This window comes from Triticum dicoccoides, chromosome 2A (assembly GCF_002162155.2).
Source record: "Triticum dicoccoides isolate Atlit2015 ecotype Zavitan chromosome 2A, WEW_v2.0, whole genome shotgun sequence".
In the NCBI taxonomy this organism is placed as follows: Eukaryota; Viridiplantae; Streptophyta; class Magnoliopsida; order Poales; family Poaceae; genus Triticum; species Triticum dicoccoides.
Window position 1 is genome coordinate 431357219 of NC_041382.1, and position 20865 is coordinate 431378083.

The following is a 20865-nucleotide window of genomic DNA, read 5'->3' on the forward strand; positions in this document are numbered from 1 at the left end:
ACAAGGGGGTGGAAGGCGACGATGGGCCGCTTTCAACTGATAAACAGTCGCAACAGAGTCAAAATAAACATATCATTGGTATATGAATACAATCAAAAGCAGGACCTAGGGTTTTACGTCCATCAAGAGGGCCTGGACCTGGGTAAAATCCAGTGTCCATGTTACCATCGCTCCAAGACGCCTAGCTTAGGACCCCTACTATGAGATATGCCGGATATAGAACCGACAAGGGGTACGACACTTACGCCCATATAGAGCGTCATAAGGTGACATATTGAAGCTGGTTTGATAGCCATTCTTGTAAGAAAATTCTGCATAAGGCAAACTGTCTTCCCATTTCGGTCCTTGAGCAAGCGCACATGCTCGAAGCATGTCATCGAGAATCTGATTTACTCGCTCTATCTGTCCGTCTGTCTGAGGATGATAAGTGGGTCTATACTTCAAAGTTGTTCCCAAAGCTTGGTGAAGACTTGCCCAGAATGCCGAGAAAAACAGAGATCCTCGATCTGAAGTGATGGTTCTCGGTACTCCATGTAGACTGACAATTCGGGATACATAAAGTTGAGCAAGCTAATATGTCCGATATGTAGTCCTCATTGGAATGAAATGAGTCAGTTTTGTAAGTATGTCTACCATAATCCATATAGCATTATTCCCTCAGGGGGTTTTGGGTAGTCCCGTGATGAAATCCAGGCAAATATCATCCCATTTCCATTGTCGAACGGGTCAAGGTTGTAATAGCCCGACGGGTTTCTGGTGTTCCGCCTTTGCTTTATTGCAAATGTCACAGCAGGCGACAAAATATGCAATGTCATTCTTCATACCATCCCACCAGAATATGTGCCTCGGATGTTCATACATCTTTGTACCTCCAGGATGAATTTAATATGCTGACTCGCGTGCTTCCTTTAATATCTGTTGCCTTATATCTCTTTGGCTAGGTATGCAAATTCAATCTCGAAATCAAAGAGTACCTTGATCATCCACGTGGAAGTCTTGAGTCTTTCCTATTTGCATTCGGTTAATCATCTTTAACAAAAATGGGTCCTCAACATGAGCCTTGCAAACCTCTTCTTCAAGAGTAGGAGTAACCTCCAACGTAGCTACGCATGTGGCATCACAAAGGACCAAATTGAGCTGAGCTATCTCTTCTTGCAGTTCGGGAGGTAAGGACTCCATTAATGTGTTTATTGTGGCTGATTTGCGACTGAGTGCGTCCATGACCACGTTAGCCTTTCCAGGATGGTAATTTCTTCCAATGGCATAGTCTTTGACCAATTCATGCCATCTCCTTTGCCGGAGATTCAAGTCTGGATGAGTGAAGATGTACTTGATACTTTGTGGTCGGTGAAGACTTGACATCTTTTCCCAATGAGATAGTGCCTCCAAATTTTCAAAGCGTGCACAACTGCAACCAATTCCAAGTCATGTGTGGGATAGTTTTCTTCTTGCGACCGTAGCCATCTGGATGCTGTCGGATCTCGGGTTCCGGCAAAACCCTTAAGGTTCGAACACTGGGGTGTGCGCGAAGATCTCCCCCAACCTCGCCACGGTCTCTAAGGCTAACTCGACGAACTCGCAACACAAGGGACACAAGATTTATACTGGTTCGGGCCACCGTTGTGGTGTAATACCCTACTCCAGTGTGGTGTGGCGGATTGCCTCTTGCGCTGATGATGAACAGTACAAGGGGAAGAACAACCTCTTGAGGTGAGGTGTTCTTGTGCTTGGTGGGTGTGAGGCTAAGGATGGAATGGCTCTGATCCAAGATGAGGTCGATCCCCTAGCTATGGTGGTGGCTAGTCCTATTTATAGAGGCCCTGGACCTCTTCCCAAATATTGAGCGGGAAGGGAGCCAAGAACGGCCAATTTGAAAGGGGACAACTAGTACAAGTTATCTTGACAAAAGCAGTCTTCGCTTGCCAAAGGCTCCGGTGATGATGCCGCCTTGGGCTCCATCGTCACCTCTGTCTTGCCGTCCTGCTAGTCTTGGTCTCATTGCACCGATATGGAAACCTTTGCTTGACGCCTTGGTACTCTTTGCCTGCGCTTCCCTCCTTAACACCATAGAGGAAACAAGGACACTTTGTGTGCTGGCGCCCGCCTCGCACCTGACTGGTCTCGATCGTCATGGCTCACGTCATTGGAACCTCGCAAGGTTTGCCTGGCCTCGATTTCTCCGCCCCTCGCGAGCGAGCCTGGTGAGGCCGCTCCCGAGGAGGTCTTGTGTCGTCCGCCTTGCCAGGCTTGGCCCCTCGCGAGGGTCTTGAATGCTTGTTGGTGAAGATGGGCCGTATGGGCCTGCTTGTAGAGCCACGCCGTGGCCCGCGAGCAGGCAAGTCTGGGGACACCCGTTCCCAGAACACTGACAGTAGCCCCCGGGCCCAAGGCGCGCTCGGGCTTGGCTTCGAGGCGAAGCCAAAGGGCAAGTGCGGAGCGCCATGGGCCCCAATAGCCCGTGGCCTTGGTCGATGCATGGTGGTTGATTGGACGTGGGGTCTCCGCTTCCCCATGCAGCCTCGGCAACTGCCCGACTTGACGGGTCCTTGTTGCATGCAGGAAAAAGATCATTATTACCTTAGATCGTGGAGGCCGACGGTTGGCCTCACCTTGGTTATAAATGGGAGTGGGGGCGGAGCCCCCATCGCCCGTCTCTCCTCTACCTCTCCCGCTTCTTCTCCTTCCTTGCTTCACTCCTTGCTGGTGCAGTCATGGCGCCGATTCGGAGGTTCTCGGCTGCGGAGAAGGGCAAGGCTCCCCTCAACGAGCCCGAGCTGCTCCCGCCGAAGAAGAGGAGGCCCCATCGTCGTGAGGTGGTGGTGGTGTCGCGGCCGTGGTATGAAAGGCCGCCTCCTGGGTACCCATTGCCTTTGTATGATCATGCCAATGATTCTGGAGGGAGGAGCGATCAGCGCCGCCACCCGCGCTAGGGCCGTGGCCGCCGTGCCGTGGAGGCGCACGCCGTCACCCCAGGGGTCCACGTTGCGGACTTCTCGCGCGAGTTTGTGTTGTGGGCAGCGATGCCCCAAGCACTTGGATTCGCCTACCGTAGTTATTCACCGCCGAGATGCCGCCGAGAGGTGTCGGATTTCGGGTTCCGGCAGACCCTTGAGGTTCAAACACTGGGGTGCACGCGGAGATTTTGCCTTCTACCTACCTGCGCCCCACCGCCACGCTAAGATCTAAGCAATGGAAAGAACAACACAAGAGACACGGAGTTTATACTGGTTCGGGCCACCGCTGTGGTGTAATACTCTACTCCAGAGTGTAGTGTGGTGGATTGCCTCTTGGGCTGATGATGATGAGCAATACAAGGAAGAACAGCCTCGCGAGGGTCTGCTCTTGGCTGGGGCGATGAACTGCTGGGAGGAGTTCAACCACCCTTCTCTCTCACAGTGTGTGTGATGCTACTCGATCCGATCCCAGCTTGTTTCTGGGTTGGCCGATTCTAGGTCCCCTCTACCCTGGGGGTGGCTAGTCCTATTTATAGGCAAAGGCCCTGGGCCTCTTCCCAAATATTGAGCGGGAAGTGCGCCAATACTTATCCTGACTAAAGTTTGAAGGGGAACATCTGGTACACTTTTCCTGACTAAAGTTGGTCCTCGCCTGCCAAAGGCTCTGGCGGTGACGCTGGCTTGGGCTCCACAATGACTTCCTCCCTGCCGTCGGGCTGGTCTTGGTCTCGTTGCACCGAAACGGGTGCCTTTTCTTGATGCTCTCGCCTGCGCTTGCTCCCTTTGCACCAAAGAGGAAAGGAGGACACTGCGCGGGCTGGCGCCCGCCTGGAACCCTTGGTCTTCATGGCTTGCATCACGGGCACCTCGTGAGGTACACCGCCTTGATCTCTCCACCTCCTTGCGAGCCAGCCTGATGAGGCCGTGCCTGAGGAAGCTCTGTGTCGTCCGCCCCACGAGGCCTGACCCCTCGCGAGGGTCTTGGGTCTGTGTTGATGAAGATGGGCCATACTGGGCCCCTCCTCGAGCCACGCCACAGGCCGCAGGTAGGCAAGTCTGGGGACCCCCATTCCCAGAACGCCGACAGTAGCCCCCGGGCCCAAGGCACGCCCGGACTTGGCCGTGCAGGGAGGCGAAAGGGCAAGAGCGAAGCGCCGTGGGCCCTAACAGCCTGCGGCCTTGGGCGCCGCGTGGCGGTTGATTGGACGTGGGCATCTCCACTTCCCCATGGTGCCTCGGCAACTTCATGAATTGGACAAGTCCCTGCATGCAAAGCGGGTCACGATTACCTGCGATCATGGGGGCCGACGGTTGGCCCTCGCCGGTTATAAGTACGGATCAGCGCGCGCCCTTCCAATTCATTCCCCCTTGCTTCTCCTTCTTCTTCATGGCCCCGCTGAGGAGGTTCTCGGCCACAGAGAAGGGGAAGGCTCGCCAGGTTGAGCCTGCCTCTCCCCCGCCCAAGCGTGGCCGAGGGCGCCCTCGCAAACATCCTGTGGCCACCACGGCAGCTCCCCGCGGCCGTGGAGACGATTTCCAGCACGGTGAAGGGCGGACTGCTACGGCCGGGGGCGCGCTTCGGTCGCGCGTTCCCCTAGGCCGCGCTTTCACGCTGCAGAGGTGCTGCCGGAGTTCGTTGTGTGGTCGGCGGAGCCGACTAGCACCCGGCTTCAACTTCCTCGCTTCCTCCTCAGCGAGCTCCCGGCCGGCGCCCCGGGCGGCCTCTGGCTTCAGGTAAACGGCTGCTGCAGCCGGGCCTCATGGGCTTCACTGGAGGTCTCCGCAGCCGGGAGCCTGACCTTGACCCGCGGTTGGCAGACGTTTGCCCGCGCGCGTGGCCTGAGCCATCGGTGCACCCTGCACTTCAAGTTTGACGGCGATGCCACCCTCTACGTGAGGGTGTTTGGGGAAGATGGTCGCCGCGCAGGGTGCTGCCCTAAGGACGACGACCGCGGCCGGGAACCCAGCCCCAGCAATGATGGAGAGGACATCGCTCGCGTGATTGGCGGCGCTCAGGGTTCCCCAAGCTTCACCGGTTCTTCTTCAGGCGACGACTCCTCTAGCGGTGGCCGTGGTCAGCCTCCACGCCGTCGTACCTGCTTGGGAGGTGGTAGCGTGTCTGCCCGCCGTCGCGCTTCGGTGAAGCGCGAGAGGGAGTCTGCCAGAGCCCCAGAGGCAGCTCGAGTCTTCCCTGCAGGCCGGTGTGAGGCGAGTTGTGCCTGATTTGTTCTTTCTTTTCCTTTTTCCTGCGTAAAAAGACAGTAGCGTGGAGCCCCGCGGGGGCGTGTTTGGGTTATTGTTGTTAATCATTGCTTTGCTTCCGTTATCATGCCTTCCGGCTACGTGCCCGCGCGTGGATTGTTCCCGGCCCCAGCCATGGGGGGGCGACCAACCCAGGCCCTGTGTTCGTGTCACGGTGCCCGTGGGGCACGGACTGGAGGGGTGCTCCTGTAATGGACCCAGGTCGTGACACCTTTGAACGACTAGGACAGGAACACTCGCGAGGGCGCTCGGCTGCCCCCCTCGCGAGGCCTTGCATAAGAGAAATCGAGGCAGGAGACTGAAAAGTCAAAGAACCACGAGCCAAAGACGGCAACAACTTCAATAAAACTTCGAATGAGAATGAACAAGCCAACTGTGGAAAGCTAACGAAAAAGCCGCGTCCGGCACCTAATTTAGTATTCGACGTCTTCTCACCAGCGCGGAGCTAAGTGCTGCCACTGGGCGTGGGAGGGATCCCCAGGGCCTGAGGCCGGCGCTCTTGAGACTCCGGGGCGTGTACAGCCCCAACTCATTATTACGTGAGAGTGTCACGGGCGGTGAGCTTCACAAGCGTTGGCCTTCTTCACAGGCTTCGTGCCTTTCTTGGGGGAAGCAGGCTTCACGGGCATTTTCCCTCTTCATAGGCTCCGGGCCCTTTCCAAAACGTGACAGCTTCACGGGCATTCGCCCTCTTCATAGGCTCCGGGCCCTTTCCAAAACGTGACAGCTTCACAGGCATTCGCCTTCTTCACAGGCTCTGGGCCTTTTCCAAAACGTGACAGCTTCACAGGCATTCGCCTTCTTCACAGGCTCTGGGCCTTTTCCAAAACGCGACAGCTTCACAGGCATTCGCCTTCTTCACAGGCTCTGGGCCTTTTCCAAAACGCGACAGCTTCACAGACATTCGCCTTCTTCACAGGCTCTGGGCCTTTTTAGGGGTAGAACCTCCGGAGGTGCTGGATGTTCCATGCGTTCTGGACTGGCACCCCCTCCTGAGTCTCCAAGCGCATGGAGCCGGGCCTGGAAACATGAACAACCTTGAACGGGCCCTCCCACATGGGAGAGAGCTTGTGCAGTCCCTCCTGGAGAGAACCCGCCTGAGCACGAGGTCTCCTACCTCGAGAGTTCTGGGGCGGATGTTGCGGCAGTGATATCGTCGCAGTGCTTGTTGGTACCTCGCCGCTCGCAGCGCGGCTTCTCGGCGACGTTCCTCCCCCAGCACGAGGTCCATCCCCCGCATGGCGTCCTGCTGCGCCTCGTCGAACGCTAGGACCCGCGCGGAGCGACGTCTGACCTTGTGAGGGAGGACTGCTTCGGCTCCGTAGACCAGGAAGAACGGGGTCTCTCCAGTCGGCTTGGTCGCGGTTGTGCGGATGGACCACAACACGGACTGAAGCTCATCATACCAACCTCTACCGCAGGCCTCCAGCTTCTTCTTGAACGTCCCGGTCTTGAGGCCCCTCAGGACCTCTGCGTTGGCTCGCTCGGCCTGGCCGTTGCTTCGGGGGTGCGCCACCGAAGCGTAGCATATCTGCGTTCCAAGGTTAGCACAATATGTTTTGAAGAGGTTACTGGTGAACTGCGAACCGTTGTCTGTGATGATGCGGTTCGGCACCCCGAACTGGCTCACGATGCCCCTGATGAACTTGACCGTGGAACCCGCGGGGATGGTGCGGACGGCCTCTACTTCAGCCCACTTGGTGAAATTGTCCACGGCGACGTAGTGGTAGCGGTAGCCCCCTCGCGCCCGAGGAAACGGGCCCAGGATGTCCAGCCCCCAGATTGCGAATGGCCACGAAAGGGGTATAGTCTGCAGGCCTCCTGCCAGCTGATGGATTTGCTTGGTGTGGAACTGGCAGGCCTCACAAGCTTTCACCAGTTCGACGGCATCATTGAGTGCGGTGGGCCAATAAAAACCACTGCGGAACGCCTTGCCGACGAGGGTCCGTGATGATGAATGATGTCCACAGTCTCCGCCGTGTATATCTTCCAGCAGTTCCTTTCCTTGCTCCCTGGAGATGCAGCGCAGGGATACATCGTTTGGTCGCTTCTGGTAGAGCTCTCCATCCTTGATGCAGTATGCCGTGGCCTGTCGTGCCACACGCTCCGCTTCCTCCTCCTTCTCCGGCAGGGTCCCTTGCGTTAAGTAACTCCGGAGCTCCGTGATCCAGCACCCCTCCTAAGGTTCCATCGTCAGGAGCAGGCGTGCTCCTGAGGCCGGGCCACAGACTAGGGCTCTTGAGGCAGGTGGCTGGGGGAGCTCCTCCCGAGGCTGAGCCGTGTTTGACAATGACGGCAGGGCTGAGGGCTTGAAGAGCCGCTCCTCGAAGACGCCAGGCTCCTGAGGTAACCGCCTGGACGCCCGTTTGGCGATGTCGCCGGCCTCCTGATTGGTGCCACGGGGCACATGCTGCAACTCCAACCCCCAGAACTGCTTCTCCATCCTGCGGACCTCCGCAAGGTAGGCTTCCATGTGCTCATCTTTCGGCTCGTACACCTTGTTGGAGAAATTGACAAGGAGCCGCGCATCACCCTTGATGGTGAGGCGTTTCACCCCCAGGGCAGCTGCGGCCCTCAAGCCCGCTATTAAACCTTCATACTCCACTATGTTGTTGGAGACCTTTGCACCTTGCTGGAAACAGAGCTGTACAGCATAGTAGAGCTTGTCCTGAGTGGGCGATATAAGCACCGCCCAGCCCCAGCGCCATGCCTGGAGAACGCCCCGTCAAAGTACATGACCCAGCCTTCTGGCGCCTCGCTTCCTGGGGAGAGGGACCGATCCTCATCGGCCTTGAGGCCTGGTGCCTCCGTCCATTCTGCCACAAAATCCGCTAATGCTGCTCCCTTGATGACTTTGGTCGTGCTGAATTCGAGCTGAAACGCTTGCAGTTCTATGTTCCACTCAGCGACCCTTCTAGCTGAGTTAAGGCTCCTGAGCACTCTCTCCAGGGTGTATGACGAGACGACCTTGATGGGGTGACCCTGAAAATAGTGCCGCAGCTTGCGCGAGGCCACCAGTAGCGCGAGGAGGAGCTTCTGAGGCATGGGGTACCGTGCCCTCGCGTCCCGCAACACCGTGCTGACGAAGTACACTGGGTGTTCAACGAGGTTGGGTGCGTCAGTGCTGGTGGCGCCCTCCGGAGACCACGGCGCCTCCTGAGGCGATGAGGCCTCCTGAGGCTGGCCATCTGGGAGAGGGGCCTCTTCCGCCTCCGGTGCACTCCTCTGCGGCGGCTGATCCTCCTCAGCCGCGGGGGCGGTTTTTGTGGGCCTTCCTTGTTCCTGTTTTGCCTTGTCCCGGGCTGTTGCTGTGGTTTTGATTCGATGCTCCTCCCTAACCGCCACCAGGGCTGCGCTGGCGGAGTAGGGAGTGGCGGCGAGGTAAAGCACCAGGGGCTCTTGAGGGCACGGAGCCACCATGACCGGAGGGCTGGTCAGGTATCTCTTGAGATCCTGGAACGCCTTGTCGGCCTCTTCAGTCCATTCAAAGGGCCCCTTTTTCTTCATTAGCTGGAAGAAGGGCAGCGCTCGCTCCCCCAACTTGGAGATGAAGCGCCCTAGCATGGTCACGCGCCCAGTGAGCTTCTGCATTTCTCTGAGGGTCTTTGGCAGGCTCATGTCCTCGACCTCCTTGACCTTTTCCGGGTTAGCCTCGATGCCTCGGTGGGACATGAGGAAACCCAAGAGCTTGCCCGAGGGGACTTCAAACACACACTTCTCTGGGTTGAGCCGCAGGTTCACTGCGTTGAGGCTCGCGAAGGTTTCCTACAAGTCTTGTATCAGGGTCCTGGCCTCCCGAGATTTCACCACAATGTCATCGACGTAAGCCTCAACATTCTTCCCGAGCTGTGGGCCCAAGGTGATGTGCATCAGCCGCTGAAAGGTCGCCCCTGCGTTACGCAGCCCAAATGGCATGCATGTGTAGCAGTACACCCCACACGGGGTTAGGAAGGCTGTCTTTTCGACATCTTCTACCGCCATCTTGATCTGGTGATACCCAGAGAAGGCATCCAAGAAGCATAGCAGGTCGCATTCTGCGGTGGAATCGACGATCTAGTCGATGCGGGGGAGCGGGAACGGATCTTGCGGGCATGCCTTGTTGAGGTTGGGGAAGTCGACACACATGCGCTCCTTCCCTCCCTTCTTTGGCACAACGACAGGGTTGGCCAACCAATCCGGGTATCGGACCTCGCGAATGACCCCAGCGACTTCTAGTTTGCGGGTCTCTTGGACGATGAAGGCCTGCTTTTCTGTGGACTGCCGCCTTGCCTTCTGCTTCACAGGGCGCACGTTGGGGCACACGTTGAGGTGATGCTCGATTACGCTCCTAGGGATCCCCACCAACTGGTCAGGCTCCCAAGCGAATACCTTCTTGTTTGCGTGCAGGAACCTGACCAGGACCTCCTCCTGCTCGGGCTCGAGGTTGGCACCTATGGTGAAAGTGGCATTGGTGGACCCATCCTCATCGACGGGTATCTCCTTGGTTTCTGCCTTGTCTTGGGTGAACAACTGTTTCTTCTTGGCGGGTGCAGCCCCCTTGGGCTCGGGGGTCTCCAATTCGGCGGGCTGTGCCGACGCCGCCGTCTTGAAGGCGAGCTTGAGCACTCGCAACGCATCTCCGGTGTCCCCGTGCACGGTGAGGACACCGCTGCTCCCGGGCATCTTCATGAGGTTGTACGCCGGGTGCGTCGCGGCCATGAACTGGGCCAGCACTGGGTAGCCGAGGATGGCGTTGTAGGGGAGGCCGATGGGGGCGATGTCGAAGTCGACCAGCTCTGTGCGGAAGTTGTTGTAGGTGCCGAAGGTTACTGGGAGCCGGATCTGTCCCAAGGAGCTGGATGATCCGCCCCCAACGCCTGAGAAGGGCCGGCTGGGTTGCAGCCGTTCCAGGGGTATGCAGAGGAGGTTGAAGGCCTCAACCGAGAGCACACTGAGGCCCGCACCGCCATCAATGAGAGTTCTGGTGACGGCCACCTGGCAGATGGTGGGGCTGCACAGCATGGGGAGTGCACCCGAGCAGGCCGAGTTGGAGGGGTGGTCCTCCGAGCTGAAGGTCAGGCCGGCCCTAGGCGCCGCCCGGTCCGGGAGAGCCCCCTGCCGCGTGGAAGCGGCACTGACCCGGCGGATGAACGGCTTGACGTGGTGACTTGTAGGCAGCGCCTGCATGCCGCCCAGGAGGGCCGCGATGACCGGGGGTGTTGGTGTAGCGTGGTGGGCGGGGAAGAGGCTGCGGAGCTCTTCCCAAGAGGCCACGGAGGCTGCCGGCAGGTGGAGCAGCCATGCACGCGGAGCGCCGGTGAGGGCCGTGGGGAGCCAGTTGGCCATGACCCTATCGTCACCTCCAGTTTTGAGGATGGCCTCCTCGTACACCAGCAAGAAGGCCAGCGGATCAGTCACGCCGCTGTAGCACGGCAGCGTCGTTGGCTTGAACTTGTCCGGCCACCGTACTCGTTGCAGGGCTGGGGCCAGGGCTCGGAGCCCCCTGGCCCCCGTGTTGGCGCCGGCGGCCAGAGCGGGCGATGCGCTACTCATCGCCAGGCAGGTCGTGGCGGTGGCAGAAGGGAAAACTCCGGTGCACCCCTACCTGGCGCGTCAAATGTCGGATTTCGGGTTCTGGCAGACCCTTGAGGTTCGAACACTCGGGTGCGTGCGGAGATTTCGCCTTCTACCTACCTGCGCCCCACCGCCACGCTAAGATCTAAGCTATTGAAAGAACAGCACAAGAGACACGGAGTTTATACTGGTTCGGGCCACCGCTGTGGTGTAATACCCTACTCCAGTGTGTGGTGTGGTGGATTGCCTCTTGGGATGATGATGATGAGCAATACAAGGAAGAACAGCCTCGCGAGGGTCTACTCTTGGCTGGGGCGATGAACTGCTGGGAGGAGTTCAACCACCCTTCTCTCTCTCTGTGTGTGTAATGCTACTCGATCCGATCACAGCTTGTTTCTGGGTTGGCCAATTCTAGATCCCCTCTACCCTGGGGGTGGCTAGTCCTATTTATAGGCAAAGGCCCTGGGCCTCTTCCCAAATATTGAGCGGGAAGGGCACCAACAATTGGCCATTTTGAAATGGAACATCTGGTACACTTATCCTGACTAAAGTTGGTCCTCGCCTGCCAAAGGCTCTGGCGGTGATGCTGGCTTGGGCTCCACAATGACTTCCTCCCTGCCGTCGGGCTGGTCTTGGTCTCGTTGCACCGAAATGGGTGCCTTTGCTTGATGCTCTCGCCTGCGCTTGCTCCCTTTGCACCAAAGAGGAAAGGAGGACACTACGCAGGCTGGCGCCCGCCTGGCACCCTTGGTCGTCATGGCTTGTGTCACGGGCACCTCGTGAGGTACCCCGCCATGATCTCTCTGCCTCCTTGCGAGCCAGCCTGATGAGGCCGTGCCTGAGGAAGCTCTGTGTCGTCCGCCCCGCGAGGCTTGACCCCTCGTGAGGGTCTTGGGTCTGTGTTGATGAAGATGGGCCGTGCTAGGACCCTCCTCGAGCCATGCCGCAGACCGCAGGCAGGCAAGTCTGGTGACCCCCGTTCCCAGAACACCGACAAGAGGCCCTCTCAAGCTTTGGCTGCAGCATGCTGACTGTGACGCCCCAGCGACCAGAGCAGAAGTTGAGGCCGTCACATCCGGGAAGATCTTCATGACTCGAGGCTGGGGCGAGATCGCCCGAGCTTGTCGTGCGAACGGCGCCCTCGCCATCCACTTCGAGTATGACGACGCCTCCACGCTGTTCTTCAAGGTCTTCGACGAGGAAGGCTGCCGCTTAGAGTGCTGCCCTGAAGGAGGTCACCAGGAAGGTGCAGCGGCGGGCGCCGGGCTAGCCGCATGCCTCGCCTGTAGCTCCTCCAGCGACAACGGTTACTCCTGGTGGTCCAGTGACTCTCCCGAGCTCGTGGAGTCTCCGGAGACGAGCGATGAAGGCTACGTGCCCCCGAGCTCTCGCCGTGCCCGGAGCAAGGCTGCAGCGGCTGGCCACTGCCGCCGCTGATCTGGATGAGGTTGGTGCCAGCCTCTCATGGCCCACTATTGATGATGGCGTCGGCCACTGGGGCGCGTGTAGATAGGACTCCTATAAGTTCTTTCCTTTTGTTCCTTGCGAGGAATCAAGAAGTACCCCGTGGGGGCATGTAAGGAGTCTGTAATGTCCTTTGTTCATATCATCCTTATTATGAAAATTTGTGAATGCACGTCCTCCTGAGGCTAGGTCTCCCCTTTCCAACCCCGCGGCAGCTTGGTGCTCTACGCCGACAGGTCCCGGTCCCCAGGCAGGCTGCAGCCGTCGCTGGTATGCCAGGTTGCGATGTCGTGGTCAAGGGCAGGAGGTGAGCAGCCTGAGGTCCAGTAAGAGCTCCTGAGGCGCTATGCTCAAGAGGTCCCCTTTAGCGTGCAAGTAGCAACCTGAGGATGGGAAAGGGAGGCGACATCGCCGCAACAGGGCAGCAAAAAGGCGAGGATCTTATATACCGTAGCGCTGGGTCGGTCCAGGTACAAGACTTATCTTGGCATTCCGGAGCCAGCTTCAGGTGCCACACCGGACTTGGGTGTTGGCCGCTGCTGGGTAGCTAGGTTAGGCCCATGCGGGCCTCCCCCTCTTCTCCATGTTCTTCCAGGTTCTCTACGTCCTCAGGTCCCGGCCCTCGAGCGAGCTCAACCGACGCTGGTATGCCAGGTCGCGATGCCGTGGTCAAGGCCAAGGGGTGAGGGCTGGAGAGCCAGTAAGAGCTCCTGAGTCGCAATGCTCAAGAGCCCCCCTTTTAACGCGCAAGTGAATTGCATGGGAGACAAGAGAGAGTCTGCGATACCGCCTGTTGTAGTCCTCAGGGAGTTCCTGCAGGTTAGCGCGAGGAGGGGAACAAATCGCCACTGTGATTACCCGTCCGTTGCCGACTTGTGGGAGGGCACTCCCTACTGGGGAGAGCCCCCGGGGTGTGTACAACCCCGCCCTGACATGTGGCTTGCACGGCAGGGTTGGAGGAGGTGTATCTGGGCAATCGTGAGCTAGCGCGGGACTCCCGAGGCCCTACCTCAAGGCGGGTTGCGCCTGGTCTTGATTCTTGTTCGCTGTGGTGGTCCTATGAGGCGGTCAGACAACCTGCACCGAACGTGAGGTTATCGCGTCAGAAGGCCAAGCACCAACGGCCCCAGGAGGTGACGTGAACGGGGCTGGCCCACCTGACAGAGCTCACCCGTTGGATTTATCAATGCTACAGGGACGGGCCCGAGCACAGACGCCATGCCTAACCCTCTCACGCGAAGGGTCTTGAAGAAAGACGACCGGCGCGCGGCTCCTGCGGTGGGTGACAATCAAGCAGGTGATAGTCATAGATACATTAAGCATGGAAGGCAAACTAGCTCGGGTAAATGCATGAACGATACATGCCACTGGGTCCGGCTCGAACGGCTTGGGGATGATGCAGCCCGAGGGGCGACCCCAGCAAGGTAAGCTAAAGACATAAAAAAGAAGGGATACATGCCACAGGGACGGACCCATGCGGCCTGGGAATGATGCAGCCCTGAGGGTGCTCCCAGCTAAATAAACTTCGAAAATGTCACCTGATTCTGTTGATGAAGGGGTGTTGAGGCAGCTGAAGGTATGCAGCGAAGGGGTTGCTCCTCACGAGCCACCGGGGCCCTAAGACTCGGGAGGCTCTGGGGGCCCAGGTGGTTCCTTGAGGACCGTCGCCATCTCCGCTAACACTGCATGATGCCTGTCCTCCTGACCCACCATGACACTCCGCAGGTTGCGCTGGAAGGCAGCAGCCACGCTCGGCAGGCTGAATGGCATGCAAACTAGTTGTGTAGTGGGCCCTCGCAGCATCCCACGCGCGAAGGCCAGAAGAGCTACTGAGACGCGGCCCTGTTGAGCCCTGGAATGTTGATGCAGACGCGTAGCTCACCACCCTCGCTCGGGTGGGGAGCGACGCCAGGTGGGAGGCGATTGCTGCAAATTGCTCTTGCTTCCTGAAGCTCCTGAGTGGTCTTGGTGATGAACTCCCGAGCGCTGGGCGCTCCTCGCCCTATGTCCTCCTGAGGGAAACGTGCCACGAAGCACGCCTCCAAATGGTGCCCGAGCGCCTCCCTCATAATGTTGGCAAGATCTGAGGCCCTCCAGAAAAGAGCCCCCGAGCCCTACCCAAGGAGGGCGCCGAGCGCGCCTTCCTATGGGATAGAGGGAGGCGCCCCCGGTGCGGGCGCTGATCCTAACGAGGTACCACTTGTGGTGCTGCCATCCCGAGGTCCGGCACGGAGTAGCTGCTTCTTCTTCTTAGGGATGACCTCATGAGGGTACCGAGCTGCATTGTTGTCGGGGTCTTCGATTGACGCCGCTTGGAAGGCGTGCTCGAGGGAGCACACCGCATCTCTTTCTTCGCAGGGGACTGTGATGATCCCGCCGCTCCCTGGCATCTTGAGGACGTTGTAGCCATGGTGCGTCACTGCCATGAACTTGGCTAGGGATGGATACCCGAGGATGGCATTGTATGGCAGACGGATGTGGGCAACGTCAAAGTCGATGAGCTCGGTGCGGTAGTTGTTGCGTTCTCCGAAGGTGACTGGGAGGCGGACCTGACCTATCGGTGTGGTGGAGCCGTCGATCACTCCTGAGAAAGGCTTGGTAGGCTGAAGCTGATCATAGGGCACTTGTAGGTTGTCGAACGTCTCGACGGACAGGAAGTTGATCCCTGCGCCACCGTCGATGAGGGTCTTGGTGACTTGCACGTTGCTGATGATGGGTGAACAAAGCATTGGGAGAGCGCCAGCGGTAGCCGCGCACTTGAGCTGGTCTGCCGAGCTGAAGGTAACAGTGCACTTGGACCACCTGAGCAGGCGCATAGCCTCCAGCTTCGGAAGGGCTGCGTTCACCTCGCGAGCGAATTGCTTGAAGATACACTGTGAGGCTGGGGCTTGAGCTCCACCCAAGATGCAGGCGATAGCACTCGGCTCTTGGAAGCCCCCAGCCCTCTCGTCTTGGTGGTGGTCGTCGTTCCTTCTTGGTGGTGGCGGCAGTGGAGGAAGCCCAGCATTTCCCTAAGGACGGTCCTCGCGAGGCTGATCCCTCCAGGCACCTTCGCGAGGCTGATCCTACCAGCGGTCATCACGAGGCTGGTCGTGCCACTCCTGCCGTGGGCCTCGGTCGTCCCAGCATCCTCCACATCGTCCTCCTCCTCGGCCATAGCCTCGGTCGTTGCGCTCGGGGCGTCGACCGAAGCATCCATGGTGAATGGCCCTGCGCTCTTGACAATCATTGGTGTTGTGGCTGTGCACGTTGTGGAAGGCGCAGAATGGTCGGCTGCTCTTGGATGACTCAGGCTGGTCCCTGCCGCGCTTCGTGTCCAGCTCTGCTGCGAGTACGGCTGCTCCCTTGCGCTTCACATCCTTGGCCTTGGATTTCTTCTTCTCTGGGTCGGCAGCTGGGAGCTCGAGGAGGGAAAGGTGCCCTTCATCAGACCTTGTGCACTTGGTCACAAGGTTGAACAACTCCAGGGATGTGCACAACTCCTCATGGATGGCGAGGTCCTCCTTCATCTTGACGTTGCGGACGCCGTCGGAGAACGCAGAGATGATGGCCTCGTCCGTCACCTTGGGGATCTTGAGGCGGACGCTCTTGAAGCGCTGGATGTACTTCTGGAGTGTCTCTCCCGGTTGTTGCTTGACGCGGCGTAGGTCACCCACGACCGGGGGGCGGTCGCGAGTGCCCTGGAAGTTGGCGGCGAAACGGTTGCGCATCTCGTTCCAGGAAGAGATGGAGCCTGGGGGCGGGTTCAGGAGCCACGAGCGTGCGCCATCCTTGAGAGCCATGGGGAACCAGTTCGCCATAACTTTCTCATCGTCGTTGGCCGCCTCGATGCTCAGCTTGTAGAGCTGCAAGAACTCAGCGAGGGCGGGGGTGCCGTCGTAGCGAGGAGGCAGATCCGGCTTGAACTTGCCCGACCAGGCGACGCTACGCAACTCGGGGGTGAAGGCGCAGCAATCGGTCGTAGTCACCGGGGCCTGCCATGGAGGTGGAGCCTGGTCTTGGCGCCTGCGCGCCACCACGGCAAGCAATCCTGACGTGGCGGTGCAGGGAGTGGTGGAGCGTTCTCTTGCGGTCGAGGAACTTCTTGACAGCTTCTTTCCTCACGTGCGGGCGCTTGGCGCGGTGGGTCGCGCTGCGGAGCCGCGCGCCTTGGCGCCAGGGTGCCGTCTTGGTGCAGGGGTGGTGGAGGTGCTGCGTGAGCTACGTCGCCCATAGCTGGTGGTGGATGAGGCAGCGAGAGGGACGGTGCAGGGGAGCCCCATGCGGCGCTAGCAAGCTCGGTGATGCGGTCGAGCCAGTCCTCGTAGAGGTCGTCGATGGGGCGGTAGCGTAGGATCTCACGTGCCATACACAGCGCGGCCCGCGCGTCCGTGGGAGTGCGACGGGCATGAGACGACGAGCCGGCTGGGGTCAGTGATGGAGTGGCGGTGCGGCCGTCCCGCCGCACCGAGGGGTGCAGCGAGGATGCTTGCTGCTTGTTCCCCGCCAGACCGGTGACGGCGTTGGCGGCATGCGATGGAGAACAACGGGGTGGCCCATCGACGAGAGCCGTCTGAATGACGCGGTCGGCGAGGGCGGCCCAGTGCTCAGCGTGAGCTCAGCGAGCATCCGACATGGAGGTGACGAAGAGACGGGACGCGGAGCGACGGAAGGAAAGCTTCGGCGCACCCCTACCTGGCGCGCCAAATGTCGGATCTCGGGTTCGAGTAAAACCCTTAAGGTTCGAACACTAGGGTGCGCGCGAAGATCTCCCCCTACCTACGCACGCCCTCAACCTCGCCACGATCCCTAAGGCTAACTCGACGAACTTGCAACACAAGGGACACAAGATTTATACTGGTTCGGGCCACCGTTGTGGTGTAATACCCTACTCCAGTGTGGTGTGGCGGATTGCCTCTTGGGCTGATGATGAACAGTACAAGGGGAATAACAGCCTCCTGAGGTGAGGTGTTCTTGTGCTTGGTGGGTGTGAGGCTAAGGATGGAATGGCTCCGATCCAAGATGAGGTCGATCCCCTAGCTATGGTGGTGGCTAGTCCTATTTATAGAGGTCCTGGTCCTCTTCCCAAATATTGAGTGGGAAGGGAGCCAACAACGGCCAATTGGAAAGGGGACATCTAGTACAAGTTATCCTGACAAAAGTAGTCTTTGCCTGCCAAAGGCTCTAGTGATGACGCCGCCTTGGGCTCCATGGTGACCTCCGTCTTGCCGTCCTGCTGGTCTTTGTCTCGTTGCACCGATATGGAAACCTTTGCTTGATGCCTCGGTACTCTTCGTCTGCGCTTTCCTCCTTAACACCAAAGAGGAAACAAGGACACTGTGCGCGCTGGCGCCCGCCTGGCACCTGCCTGGTCTCGATCGTCATGGCTCACGTCATTGTAACCTTGCGAGGTTTGCCTGCCCTCGATCTCTCTGCCCCTCGCGAGCCAGCCTGGTGAGTCCGCTCCCGAGGAGGTCTTGTGTCATCCACCTCGGGAGGCTTGGCCCCTCGCGAGGGTCTTGAATGCTTGTTGGTGGAGATGGACCATACAGGCCCGCTTGCAGAGCCACGACGTGGTCTGCACGCAGGCAAGTCTGGGGACCTGAGGGAGTTCTGGACTAAGGGATCCTCGGGCGTCCGGCCTATTAGCCATGGGCCGGACTGATGGTCTGTGAAGATGTGAAGACCGAAGACTGCACCCGTGTCTGGATGGGACTCTCCTTGGCATGGAAGGCAAGCTGGGGAGCCAAATATGTAGATTCCTTTCCTTTGTAACCGACCTTGTGTAACCCTAGATCCTCCCGGTGCTTATATAAGTCGGACGACTTAGTCCGGAAAGGAGGTATACTCATTACCATAGTCATACAGGCTTGACTTCTAGGGTTTAGCCATTACGATCTCGTGGTGGATCAACTCTTGTAATACTCATACCCATCAAGATCAATCAAGCAAGAAGTAGGGTATTACCTCCATAGAGAGGGCCCGAACCAGGGTAAACATCGTGTCCCCTGTCTCCTGTTACCATCGACCTTAAACGCACAGTTTGGGACCCCCTACCCGAGATCCGCCGGTTTTGACACCGACATTGGTGCTTTCATTGAGAGTTCCACTGTGCCATCGACGAAAGGTTCAATTGCCCCTTCAATCGTCGATAGTGACGCTGTCCAAGGAGAAACCTTCCTCCCCGGACAGATCTTCGTGTTCGGCGGCTTCACACTGCGGGCCAACTCGTTTGGCCACCTGGAGCATATCGACAGCTACGCCCCTGGCCATCAGGTCAGATTTTGGAGTATGAACTACGTTGCGGACATCCGTGGAGATTTGATCTTTGCCAGATTCGAGACCGCGATGACTGCTCCCGGTCACCTTGACGAACATGACCTAAATCTATCGTCAGACCGCATCCAGGAGATAGCTCCTGTGACCACTCTGTCCTTAGATCCAGAGCACACCACAACATCCAAGGATTGGAGGTTCAACCCCACCATGGAGGCCACAGATTCTCTGGCGTTGGAGCCGCACATGGACTTAATCTCACACAATACTCGTGTCACCGTAACTCCGGACTCTTCTGTGGGTATAAGTTCCGAACCATCCGAGTCCGCGGATACCGAACTTGATCATTTATCGATCTTCGAGTTCAACACCGCAGACATCTTCCAGCACTCATTAAAAAGCTTGTCCTTGGCGGGGGACTCACAACCGAACTATGTACGGTTCGAACTAGAAGCAGATGACGGGGAATTTAGCTTCCCACCCATTCAAAGCCACTATCGATGACTTGACCAACATGCTTGATCACGGCTCCGAAGACATCGCTAGTACGTACGACGATGCCGACAAGGAGCAAGGCCAAAACCCGTCATTCACTGGACAACGGACGGCCTCTTCTTCCTACGACTTATACATGGTGGACATGCTTGGAAAAACTAACAAAGATGACAAAGAGGATCTAGTTGAGGATAAACCTCCTGAGAGACAGCCCAAGCTCCAACTTCCTCGACGCCGCTCTAAGTCATGTCGTTCCAAAGACTGTAGTACGGGCACCGGAAAAAATAATACTTCGTATGATGCCGAAAATAATGAAGACCCCATCAAGGTAACCTCCGAACAGGCGGAACGGGATAATGGACAAGTTAGCCCTGATGAACAGGCCATACACGGAGAATCAAAGGATAGTAATTATCTTCCGCTCTCCGAGGAAGAGGTGAGCCTCGGCAACGAGGATTTCATCGTGCCTGAAGAACCTCTCGAGCAGGAGCGCTTCAAATGCTGGCTAATAGCCACTTCAAGGAGACTGAGAAAGAAGCAGCTACAGCTTCAAGCGGACCAAGATCTGCTCAATGATAGATGGACCGAAGTCTTGGCCGCCGAAGAATACGGCCTTAGTGGCCCAGCCAAAAGCTACCCGAAGTGTATATTGCTACCTCAGTGCGACGACAAGGCGCTAGAGCCCGTACCATCATTGCACAATGCGGCAGGTCGACCACAACTTGGTCCGGATAAAGCGGCAACTCAAGCCGAACACCAGACCGCCCACCTCGCCGTAAAGGCAAGAATAAAATGGCTCAGGGTTGCACGTACAACCCTCGACAGGACTTGGACAATAGAGCATGACATGCAAGATCGATCTAGGGATCGCGAGGACGCCCCTCGACACACGAAGACGGCTACTTATTCGGACGCGACACCCCTAGCCATGCCCGGGCCGAAAACCGCAAATGGACTCCATCAGAGGTACGTCGTAGTGTGGCCCAACATAGAGATGCCGGAAACCCTCTCTGCTTCATTGACGAAGTAATGGAGCATGAATTCCCAGACAGGTTCAAACCCATGAATATGGAATCATACGACGGAACAATGGATCCCGCGGTACGGATCGAAGACTTCCTCCTCCATATCCACATGGCCCATAGAGATGACCTTCATGCCATCAAATACCTACCACTAGAACTCAAAGGACCAGCTCGGTCCTGGTTAAACAGTCTACCAGAAAATGCTATTGGTAGCTGGGAAGATTTGGAAGACGCCTTTCGCGACAACTTCCAAGGAACATATGTCCGGCCACCGGACTCTGATGACTTAAGTCACATTGTCCAGTAGCTCGGAGAGTCAGCCAGGAAGCTCTAGACTAGGTTCTTAGTTAAAAAGAACCAAATCGTCGACTGTCCGGACGCGGAAGCCCTTGCGTCCTTCAAACACAGCGTCCGGGATCAATGGCTTGCACGCCACCTCGGTCCAAAAGGACCTAGATCCATGACAGCCCTTACCAATCTAATGACCCACTTTTGCACGGGAGAAGACAGCTGGCTCGCTCGTAGAAGCAACAGCGCCATCGACTCGGGCACGTCCAAAATCTGAGACGGCAATGGCAAGCCACGACGAAGCAAACACAACAGTCGCAATGATAATGAAAGATCATGCAACACAGTGGTCAACGCCGGATTTAACAATCCCAAGCCCGGTCAACGAAAAAAGCCATTCAAGGCGAACAGAGACGGACCATCCAACCTAGATGGGATACTGGACCGACCCTGCCAGATTTATGGCCACCCCAATAAACCAGCTAATCATACCAACAGAAGCTATTGGGTCTTCAAGCAGGCCGACAAGCTCAACGCCGAACACAAGGGAAGGGGGCCACTAGGCAATA